The 12,526-nt window shown below is 31.9% G+C and overlaps 1 long non-coding RNA gene across 1 annotated transcript in view; it reads right to left on the bottom strand.

Annotated features, from left to right (window-relative positions):
• The window catches only part of LOC136796098 (uncharacterized), a 315,918-nt gene that overhangs the window by 251,588 nt on the left and 51,804 nt on the right, over positions 1 to 12,526 (bottom strand). Inside the window, exon 2 of the long non-coding RNA XR_010843798.1 lies at positions 6,953 to 6,985. This is a non-coding gene — a long non-coding RNA (uncharacterized lncRNA). The remainder of the gene's footprint in view (positions 1 to 6,952; positions 6,986 to 12,526) is intronic.

Below are 12,526 nucleotides of genomic sequence, written 5' to 3'. Positions count from 1 at the left end.
ATCCTTTTATACATTGGTTATAATCGTGTTTTTTGCTCTTAGCCCTGATGAAGGCTAGAAATTCTGGCCGAAACGTTGTCATTTTACTTATTTGTGTTCTTCATTGATCACACATCCAACCATCATCTCCTCATATAAATTTTACTTTTTATTTTTATTTTTTAAGGGGTGAGGGAGTTTATTTTAAAAAAAAATACGTTATTAAAAAATAAAGTAGAATCAAATTCTATAACAGCTGCCCTTTTAGTGATCTTTGTGAGTTTGAAGCATAGGTCTATTATCTCATTTGGCTGAAAGGGCTCTACATAGTAGTGGATAGTAACAGTTATCTCAAAGCTATTGAAGATAGTGTCAAGATTCAAATTAGATGTGACGGTAGACAGTCGTATGTAAAAGGATTTGCACCAAGTTTACAATGCTTATCTCTTCCCTCGGATTCAAATTCAATGACAAACTTACTTACAGTCGAAGCGGGTGATAAGACGTCATGAATCTAAAGCTGGTATATTAGAAAAGAGTATTAAAATAAAAAATAATCGGGAAAACACATTTATTTCTTCTAAATACTCGTATGTTTGAACACCCAAACTTAAAACCGAATGAAATTGCTAAATGGGCAGTATTTGATTCCACTTTATCTCTTACCAATTTATAACTATCTTCACATCTCAAAAAGAAAGAAAAAAGTTATCCGATCGGACCAACAATAGAAACCATTTCATAGGAAGTGATAGCCAAGCTCGTTTGGACGGGGGTCCTAAAGTGTGAGGTAGATAACGTAGTAGTTTTTTTTAATTTTATATATATTTTTTTAAATGGGTTTCTTAAAAATACATGCAAAAATTCAACAATTAAAAAACACATAGACAATGGAAAAACATCTTTCTATCGAAGTCTAGGTGAAATTTTAACTAAAACAACATGAATAACAAAAATTTATACAAAACATTGGAAGAAAAAATACGTTATATAGTTACAAACTAATACTTTTGACTAGTCAATAATTTAAAATAATAGTACAGTATTTATGTTAAAGCGACAAGGCAAGTGACAACTGTGGTTTGACAATAACTCCTCAAATATTAACCATATGGGTTCTTTCCAGTACAGCCCGTCGTAAATAATTGCTAAGAGCTCTCCAATTATAGCCAATTAACAAAGTAAATAATTGTTCTGGAGAGCTAGTCCGATACTCAAAATATTTTATTATAATTTCACTATTCTTGGGACAGGTTTCCAAGAAGTGAAAGGTATCTTCCTTTTCATCGGAGTAACAGACCGAGCACTTAACCGTACTGTCATGTGTGGGTTTTTCACTTCACCCTTAGCAGGCGCTAACATTTTATAAGTGATCCTCACTAGGTTGTATTAGGTTCTGGTAAATATGCAAGTATTGTAAGAATAATATTTTTTGTTAGAAATTATTTGATTTACACACATATGAGATTCAAATAATTAATTAATTAGAAAAGGGAGTGATATATAACTGGAGATGTCAATTGCTCTGTTACGGATACTTAAATAATAAGCAGTCCTGTCGATTCTTCTAACAATAAAATACCCGCCTCAGCGCCTTGAAAAACGGCATAACAATTTAATAATTACAGTAATGCCGCATTGGGTTAGGCGTAATCATTAGTAGTACAAGTAAAGTCAGTGAAGTAACTGGTGCCTTAACAGTGAACTATCGTACACTTTCAATTATTGCGGCAAAAGTGTTAGCCACTACCCCACTTGCCCAAAAAACTTAAAATTTTATCAGCCACAGGCCCCAAAGCAAATCCACCACGGATCCCACAAACAAATTTGCCCAAGAACTTCAAAGAAAATCAGGGAGTTTCGACATGTTTCACTTTGTCACCTCCCACGTGACATACGACCGCAGCGACAAAGTACTGTTGTCACGTGAGAGGTGACATACGACCGATAAGGGTTAAATTGAGTAATCCTGCTCTACGACGGAAAATCCACTACATCGATATCAAATCAAAGTCATCGTAATTTGACGTCATTATTTGTTATATTATTACTTCATATTTACTGTTTATTTTTATAATAATTTTATTTATTAATATAATTTATTTTATCTTACTTTTCTGTTGATTATATATGTGGTTTGAATTGTTACATAAAGCACCAGTATCTTTTGTCTCTAAACGTGGCAGACAGTCTTAATTTATAATCAAAAGAAATTGAGTAATCCTGCTCTACGACGGAAAATCCACTACATCGATATCAAATCAAAGTCATCGTAATTTGACGTCATTATTTGTTATATTATTACTTCATATTTACTGTTAATTTTTATAATAATTTTATTTATTAATATAATTTATTTTATCTTACTTTTCTGTTGATTATATATGTGGTTTGAATTGTTACATAAAGCACCAGTATCTTTTGTCTCTAAACGTGGCAGACAGTCTTAATTTATAATCAAAAGAAATTTATTTAACGTTTCAAGACATCAGCTTCCTTCTTTTTTATAAAGCATCAAATCCATTAATCACTCAAATTCCTCAACTCTCTTGTTCCCGTACAATAAGGTAGACTATATAAGACTGCTGGAATTTTCACTAATTGTGAAGATAATTGGAAATTCCTGGAAATTTTTAATTATCATACGTTAGTTATTTATTTTTAAAGCACCCAAAACATTGATTAGTGTTTATTATAACTTTGCATGGATAAATTTAATACTGACTGAATGGTAGAGCCTTCTGCAGTCATAACCATTTAATTAAACTGGAATAATAGTAGGAATAGTCTGGAGGAATGGCTTAATTCGACTCCCCCCAGGGACAGCCCAACTGAAGGCCAGCCTCCAAACAATTAACATAGAAACAGCATTTAAACAGAGAACACAAAGCCGCTTCAACTTCCTGCCTCTGGGCTAGCACCTGCATTCAAATGCCGCTTGCCATTCGCTATCCACTTCTCTGCAGCTAATGATAAATGTCAGACCATCCAGATTACCTCACTTAGCACAGCCGACTTGTGAAAAGTGACAACTTCTCGACCACATCCATTACTGCCGGCAAGAACGAGATGATATCATAATTCGCCGAATTCTTTTCCTTAAGAGTAGTTATAAAGTATACTATACTAGAATACTTTATATCCTGGAATTTTAAATGGTAAACGAAATATGGAGGTGCAAGCCCTGCCAATATGGGCGTAGCCAGGGTGGGGCAGGGAGAGGTACTCCACGATTGTATCTTATAATGGTTCCCCTGTTAATATAAACATTTACCAAACGAATATAACCACCAGGTCTTCATAATCTGTGTCGTCCATGTATTTCAGTCGGCCGATCAGTGGCAGGTTAGCAATTTTCAATCGTTTCGAAAAGTGCTGTTCCTCAATTTAGAGGATACAGTCCTTCATGATTGCTATACCAATTACATTAAACCCTTGAGCGAGATCTGTTTTATGTCTGTCCACGGCATTATCTTCTAGTCTTGCTGAGGGCACAAGTCCGTGAAAAGGCGTGTACAGCTCGTAGCTCGTATCAAAGAATTAACTTTACATTATCCTTTGATGGATCATCACTGGGCTATGTTGCCACAATGAAACTATTGTTTGACTGCAAAAGAGAAAACCAGGCCGCCTATATTCTTGAGGCTTGCAAACATCTACAGTGGAATTTTATTGTAGAGGGCCAAACTGTAAAGGATATCTCAGTGGTTTCTAAAATGTTTTACTATAAAATTATCCTAATGCCATAGAATCTGTGAGCGCAATACTATTCGATTCTCTCTGGCCTTAGACTTGTTCTAGCAAAGTGTACTTCGCCTCTCATCATATCACCGCTGCATTTCTTTCCATGGTTCCAGGCCGGCATCCACCATAGGGCATATCAAACCCTCGCCTTCCGTTGCGGGATAGGTTGTCTGCAACATCGCAGATAACAACGGTAATCCTTGACATCCTGTTGTCCAGTTCATCTATGCTCTCCGATTTCATCTCCTACCAGTCTTTGACAGCGATTTATCCCTCTGGCATGTACTGGAGTGTCTTAGTCTCTTTGCCGGGTTATATTCTCTCTCTCAATGCCGTGGAAACATCCTGTGAACTATGTCTCAGTAATTACCACTGCTTCGTTGAATGAACTTGTTCCAGATCTAAGGGTTCAACCTGCACTGTATAAGCCTTATATGCCTACTACGATATTTAAGGTGAATTAATAATGTATTCATTGAACTTTCCCGTTTATAGTTTATGTAATTACTGTTGAGTTTTCAACCGAGCACTTATTAAGAACATAGCTGCTAGGAACACCAAATGTGATAGTTTCATGGCCTTGCTATATAAGATAAAATTGGCTAGAGTCCTTCATTAACCAGGGAAACAGGATACGACTTCCCAGTCAATTTTACCAGTAGTATTATCTTCAATTCTTCGGAAAAAAATCAATAGAGTCAGGAAGAGCCCTTTACTTCCCGTCTGTGCTTTCTCTTGAGAGATGGCAGCTTGGCTACCGAAAGTTTTTCCCTCAGTAACTTTATTGTATGGGAGTTCCAGTCCATCTTCCACGCGAACCAAGACCTATTTCGGCAACGCGGACTAACCAGGATTTAACTACTATTTCATCCGGCAACGCCAGCCCATTTATGACTTTCAATCGAGTTCTTATGCTTCCTACTAATAAAAAGGTTGGAAGGTCTAAGAGATAGAGGCGGGCTTAAATTTCATAGATTTTGCTAAATCTTATATTGTCCTAAATCTGCTTTTTACTTCGACTGTACTAGAAGCCTTGTAAAACTGGAAATCGAATTTGAACCTGCCAAGTCGTCTCGTTCTCTTCCAGAGTCTTTCATACCTCATACCTATAAATATCATACCTTTAAAACATTCATTTATAACTAGTATTGGTGGATGTATGATGACGGGTAAAAATCCCTCTAGGAGAGTTCATCATGACAAAAAATAAAAATAAGAATACATTTCTCTACTTACCCCGCCCTCGAAATCAAAAAATTAGGCTCGGATTATCACACCTTTAAGACATTTGGTAATAACGAGCAACGCAGTGTTTCAAAAAAACACATTGGTTCGTAGCCAATGATCCGGTACTATATTCTATATTATATAGTACTGCCTTCAAAATGTATCCAGTTGTCAATTAATTGATTACTTTTAAACCATATTAATCTATCGGAACATCTATTACAACTGACGTAAGTGAACAATTCAATTATAAAAAGGCAGCTTTATTCGGCAATTTTGATCAAATACATAAGGTTGCTAAAACACACAGAATACTTATTAATCCATGATTGGATATATATAAGTTAAACGTTTGGTAAAACAAAGACTTAAAAAAAAGAGAAAAGGGAGAGGGAAATTACCAACTCGGTTGCTATTCAAACACTGACTTTTATTGAGACCAGCTCGTCTATATATACATTTCAGTCTGTTCAGTCAATCAGCTGATATGAGTTGTATAGCTGACTGTAACTCATACACTATATTTACAAAGATACAGAAAAAGTTTTTTTCACTTCTTTTCCAGCAATAATAAACAATAACCTAGATACACTACATCGCAAATATTCTTTGTTTTAACAATTTTTTTTCTTCCTTCTCGCACAAACTTATGTTACATTTCCTCATTCATTCTTTTTCTTTTTTTGTTATCAACCCTATTTACGCTATTCTCTCCGTTCCACTCTCTCATACCTCCACTCTCTAGTGGTCTACAACACCAATCCATTATACAAATGAATTGCATTTTAAAAGAAATTATCACTAAATAGAAATATAGAAATAAATAAAAAATAAAATAGCCACAGCAGTAGAAAAATTTAAAAAACCAAATAAATAATTTTTAAAAAACCAATAAGTAAGTTAAAAGAAATGAACAAATAAGATTTAAAAAAAAAAATATCAGAGCTAATTCCCACAGAATGGAATATAAACGTTTACATTTATTTTTTTTCACGGAACAGCCTTTTAAGACCACTCCAATATCACTAATTTTCCCTTCTTATTTTTGCTTTTCTTTTCTCCCAGGATCTTCCCATCATTTCTGCGTACCTTTTCTTCCTCCCATCCGACCACTCAGTACCCTTCCGTTTTTCTTTATTTGCTGCAAGAACATTGACTTCTTTCATTTTTTTTTCTGTACTGTTCTCTATCCAGACAGTCTTTGTCTGTTATTTTCAATATTTTTTTCCTCTCTCATTTGCTTCACATTATTGACAACAAAAGTATTCATGTTTTTAAATGATCCTTTAATTTTTGTTTTTAAATACGAACACAGATGGTTAAACTAAATAAAAATGAATTGATTCTCAATATGAAAATAAATAAATAATAAATTGTGAGGTAGGAACTTCACTATCTAAAATGAAAAAAGGTTGTAAAGGGTGAAATTGCTTTGTAGACAATGATTGAAATTATAATTTTATAACGCTAAAGTTACTAGTGTTTTCAGTTTTAAAGCATTTCTCTTAACCTTAATTTCTGTTTTTATTCCATATTCTAGAACATTAAAACCGTGCACATCAAAAGTAATTATCTTTAAATGCATTGAGGAACTTAATTGCACACACAAACTTAGCAACTTTAAACTTCAATCCCGTAAAAAAAAAAAAAAAAAAAAATATATATATATAATGTGCATTTATTCTCTTCATAATTAAAAGTGTTAATGAGTAATATGATCTTAAAGGATCCAATAGACTCAATTTAGAATACAACATTCCAAAATAGTTTTACTTAAGTAAATGATACAATATGAATAATATTTGATATGTCTTGCTATATATTATTATTATTTTGGCCAAACAAATATTTTGGAAAGCTGAAAAAGTATCATCATAAACAATAAAGCATTAATAGAAATAACTTGATTTCCATTTATAATAACATTGTCACAACAATTTGATCAATTTTTTTCAACATATTTCAAATTGGTTTATTAAGATATAAAGGAGAATCTACTTACAGAAAAGCTACAGGACGAATTTCATGAAAGAATCTGGAAACAAATCACAATCATAATTTAATTAAATTTGATTGAATACCTGAGAATCATTATTTAAATATCAATTTATTTATATATTCTCTATGATTTAAATAGAAATCTATTTATATATTTCCTATAACTTAACACCTTTGTTTTTATCCAGTGTTTCCTTTTTATAAACTTTTTTTTTAAATTTATTTATTGATGTTCACAACTATCTTGAAAAAATATACAATAATTAAATTTGATGATAGTAATCCAATGGCATGATACAGAGATGTGGAGAGTCTACTCATTGATATAACTTCAATATCATTTCTAGAGGAGATCTCAAGGCCAAGTTCTTTTCAGACGCCTTGGAGGATTTTCAGGTAATGGAGGAAAGCCAGGTTAGAAACGAGTGGGTTGGTATCTGGTTCTAATGAAATCGGCAACATATGGAAAATTGAGGTCCTGGTGGATGACTTAATTTGTATCAAAGTAAGGAGCATTAAGGATTTTGGATTGTAAGGATTGGATACTTGAGGAATACGATGGTTGAGTTGAGCCCGAGTGATCAGCTCTGGAAATCCGGATAGGCCTAATTATAGTAACATTAATGAATCTCATGTAATTAATTGGAAGCTTCGACGGTTTTTCTAGTAGGTGTTGTAATAGTAGGAATCAATGAGCATATTTTTACAAACCTTAAATTTTTAATTTTGTTATAGAGAAAAAACATTTTTAATAATATGGTGTACTTCACTTTTGGTTTTTAATAATTAACAAGTAGAACACGACATTTTTGTAGGTCTGTCGTTTTGCCTACCATTCTGCTAGTTTCAAGGCAACGAAACATACTAATTTTTCTTAATATATATTTTTTTTTAAACCTTTATTGAAATAATACAGTTTTCCACACTCAAGGACAATAGGCAATAGTGATGTAAGTACACAACCATATCATATTATTATTATTTTTTTTATTTATTTAATACGATTTACAACTGTACAAGTAATCAATAAATAAGTAAATAAGTTGTATGTTTCATTTACACTTGAAAATCTTGGCAAGGACCATCCATTGGTGGTACTTCAAGCATTAATTTAAATTAGAAGGTCCCGTGGCTACCTTCTTTTCAGACGCCTCGAAGGGATAAAAGATTGTTAAGGATGAAAGATTAAGAATTAATGGGTTAGGATATGTAAGGAGTTTGGAATGAAAAGACGCATATCTGTTTTGGGCCAAATCTGCAACGAATGGGATGTTAAGGTCTTTGTGGATGATTTTATTTGTAACGTAATAAGGAGCATCAAGGATTTTACGTAGGATTTTGGATTGTAAGGATTGGATGCGGGAGGAATTTGATAGCTTGGTAGAGCCCCAGAGCTCAATTCCATACGTCCAAATTGGTCTGATTATCGTAGTATTTTTCGTAGTAAATGGGAAGTTTAGAGCGTTTGTCAAGTAAGTCTTGTTGCAATCGGAAACTACGAGCAGTTTCTTGTCGATTCAGTCTTGTGTGTGGATTCCAAGTAAGTCTCTTGTCAAGATGGGGTCCTAAGCATCGAATCTTTTCAACAGGCGTTCATATAAATTTTTTAAAAAAAGTAACAAAATAATGATAAAATAACTAAGTATAACTAAAATGGACAAAAATAAAATTATGTAGACACATTATAAATAAATATAGACGGATTAATGAGTTAAATAATAAAAAAACAACTGAGATGAATACTTTTAGAAAAAGTAAATAAAATCTTGAATACAATCATATTAAGTACAATATTTCTTAATATTAGAAAGGTAATATGGCGACGACTAAATACATATGCTCATTGCCAAAATCAGTTTGTTTGATTTGAATAACATTAATTGAAATTTTTTTTTATTAGCTGAAACAGAATATGTTGCAGGAACAGACTATTGTAAAGCGTATAAGTTTTTTTCTGTTTTACATTACTAAAGAATCATCATATTTTGATCTCCTGTCCACTGGTTGTTCAAAAAAAAAAAATTGCCTATAATTATTAATATTCATATAAAATACTGTTCGAAGTGATTACCTTAAGCATTAAGACAGGTCGACATCTTTCTTCCTCTATAGCGGCAATGGGCGAACGATACGTGTTATTGCCAGCTATCCAGAACTGACAGCAGTGTTGTTTTTTTGGGACATTAAACAGAAAGTCTATCAAAACCCGGTTCATGGCTTTACGTAGGAGGATAATTGAAACATGCGAAACAATAACACATATCCAATGACGTTCGGCCACTGCAGCCGTGGAAGAAACATTCGCTATTATGCACTAGGCAATCACTGAACAATATTTAATATGAATTTTCACATTTGATATGAATATTCCTAATCGTTCACATTACTTTTCTCACGAAAAATAATAAATATTTGAAAAAGCTGGTCGGTGGGAGGGGTCTTGCGGTGAGAAAAAATACAAAAATAAACAAAATTTATTTACTTGCGTCGACGTTTCGACCCGAGTTTAGGCTTTCATCAAAGATAAACAAAAAAACAAGATAACAATCTTAATTCAGAAACAAAAAATATAAAGAAAATAATAATTTATATTATTATTTATTTTTTGTGAGAAAAGTATACAATCTTCTGAAAGAATTTAAAACTGACCGGCCCGATTACTTAAAGTAGCCTTTAAAAATCTCTCCCAACCTCACAATAACTACACGGACAATCCCCTCATACTCACAGAATATATAAAAAAAATAAAATTCAACAAAATATGAAGTTGTTTTTTAGCAAAAGAAAGTGTAGAACTTGTGAACTGCAATTCGTGCAGGTAGGGTAAGTGTGATATACAGGTAAATAACCTATCCAAGCAAGAATCAAAATTACGAAAATGCACCCAGAAATAAATTTTAAATTTTCTAGGGTGGTTTCAAACCGCCACCGCTTATTCGATTATTCGATGGATTCCTAATGGATCTGTTCGATAGAGATAAGCTTTATATTGAAGGATACCATAGATTTGTAAAAAGGAAACTAATCGAACTCAAATTAGTTTTTGAAAACAGATATGATGTTTAGTTTAACATGTTAGAGTGTGTTATATTGAAAAAGTTGAGTTAAACGGAGAAATTTCTTCTTTTATCATGTTAAAACAATATAACATTTAACATATTTGAGAGTTTGTTAATAGATCTGCGAAACGGAGAATGATACTATTACGTCGTAAGATCTCGATATCATTAAAACTAACCCAACACTAGAAAACTTAATAGAACACTATTTAAAGTAGATTAAATTTGCTAAAATATTAAACCTAATAGAGCTACTTACATTCAACTGTTCTAGATAAATATTTTTTTAAAAAGCAACATTTCATAATATGTAATGAAAAATTAGTAGTTAGTGAATTTATTTTTAAGTATCTATATCTCAATAAACATTCGACGTACAGATGTCTATTAGCGGTCAAATTGAAGCCAGTTTAATGACGTTTACCTTCGTAGGAGTAGTAGTTTTTATGATATTTGCTAAAATAAATTGATCTATAGTTGTTCGCCTACAAACATAAGTGTCATAGATTAATCTATAGTATATTTAACAATCTTTAATTTGAGTGCTAGCAGACATCTGTACGTCTAATAGTACCTGATATATATATTTTTTCATAAATCAAACTTACTTTCTAAACTACTATAAATCAATTAATTTTAGAAAAAAAAACTACTTCTACGAAGATAAACGTCAGAAGCTCCTTAGTAGCATTTAAACTAGCTTTAATTTGAGTGTTAATTGGCATTTGTACGCCGAACGGTTTTTGAGATACAGATATTTCAAAATATATTCACAAACTACTAATCTGTCAGTGCATTTTTATGTAATCCTGCTTTTTAAAAAGATATATCCCGAGAACTATAGAACACGAGTAGCTCTAATATTTTATCAAATTTACTCTACTTTAAATAATGTTCTCTAAGGTTTTCTAGTGTTGTTGGTAGTTTTAAAATATAGAGCTCTGAATGAAAAATTAATTTTTTTAATATTTTGAAACAGCTGCCATTTTTTTTATTCCCCCTACCTATACTTGACAGACTCGTCGATTTATATTAGAAGTTATACGTAGTTTTCATTAAAGTAATTAAAAGTTGGAGTGGAATAACTGCCTTTTTTTCTTCCCGGCTCTTGTACTCTAACGCGCCGAGACCAGCTCAGTATTTTGTCTGTTTTGGTATTGAAAAGTTAGTTTCTCGTAGTTAGTATTGTTTTTTGTTTTTTTAGGACGTTTTTAAATTCTAATGAAATAATGAATAAAAGCAATAATAAAGTAATGAAAAAAAAAAAGGAGAGGAAACAAGAAAGACTCTAGGAGATTTTATTACATCGTAAACTTTACAAGGTTACAAAACAAGTTGCTCTGAAAATCCGCTTGGTGCTCCTCTGCATTAACACACAGCATGAATTTAAAATTAGGCGGTCACAATCCTATACTTATAACATTTAATATGTTATACATTTTTACATTTAATTCAAGAACATGAGTCTACTATATCGAAATCAGATTCAATTCTCATCGAAAAAGTTGATATGATTAAAATTAAACAAATAGTCTTTAACTCGGCCAAAGATACAATTCTGGAAATGCTAGAGGGCTAATTGAAGGAATTGTCATTTGTGGAATGGGTCGGCCGAATTGTTAGTCTAACAAAGGGCTAGAGGGATAGTATTGTTCCGCAATTCACTGGGAGAAAAGTTTAAGGAAAGGGTTTCAATAGGGGCGGAAAGGGGGTGGGAAGGGTTCTCCTGCTATGCTGCCTCTCGGCAATTACCTTTTCACAGCCTGTGTAATAGTTATTATAAATTACACGATTGCCTTTCTAAAAGAGATAATATTTGTTTCTAAAAATAAGGAAAACCCTTTCAGACACATGAGGGTTGGTGTTATATTCGCAATTCCATTAAGAGGAGGGAAATATATTTTATTTATTAAGTAAATCTGTCCAAACACATGGAGTTACAATATCATACGAAGTAGCAATTAATCACATCGGATAAATATTTATTTTTCTTTTGGTATAGCAAACATACGAATAGAGTTGGCTACAACTTTATACTATAGTAAATAATTTACAAAAGTTAAAAAAGAAAATACAGAAAAATAAGTAAACTAAATTTATAAACAATTAATAATGAAATAAATGCAAATTTCCCTAAACAGAGATATAAAAATTAAGAAGTTGATTAATATACACATTTTTTACATTAAATATTATTTACATGATTCAATAAATACATTTTTTATTGTATACTGTATGAATGTTAGGAAATTTTCCAATTAAAAGTGTTTTACAAATTTGCATTATAAGAAAAAAATAGTATTTATTCGCTATTCACGTTGCCAACTATATTAAAAACACTTCTTTTTTTTCTTTATTATTATGCATCAAAATTTAAATAAATAAAATATTTAATTTTCCTTTTTGTTTTTATACATTGAATTTTTTCCGTATAAAAAAATGATAATGGTTTAAGTAAGTGAATACCTTCTTCTATTTTTTCCTATTTCTTAATATGTTTCTAGTTGATCTTTTTTATT

The sequence above is a fragment of the Halyomorpha halys genome, unplaced genomic scaffold (assembly GCF_000696795.3).
Source record: "Halyomorpha halys isolate HHAL.00 unplaced genomic scaffold, Hhal_1.1 Scaffold358.1, whole genome shotgun sequence".
Classification (NCBI taxonomy): domain Eukaryota; kingdom Metazoa; phylum Arthropoda; class Insecta; order Hemiptera; family Pentatomidae; genus Halyomorpha; species Halyomorpha halys.
Note: the sequence above shows the minus strand (reverse complement) of the source record. Positions and strands in the feature narration are given on the sequence as shown.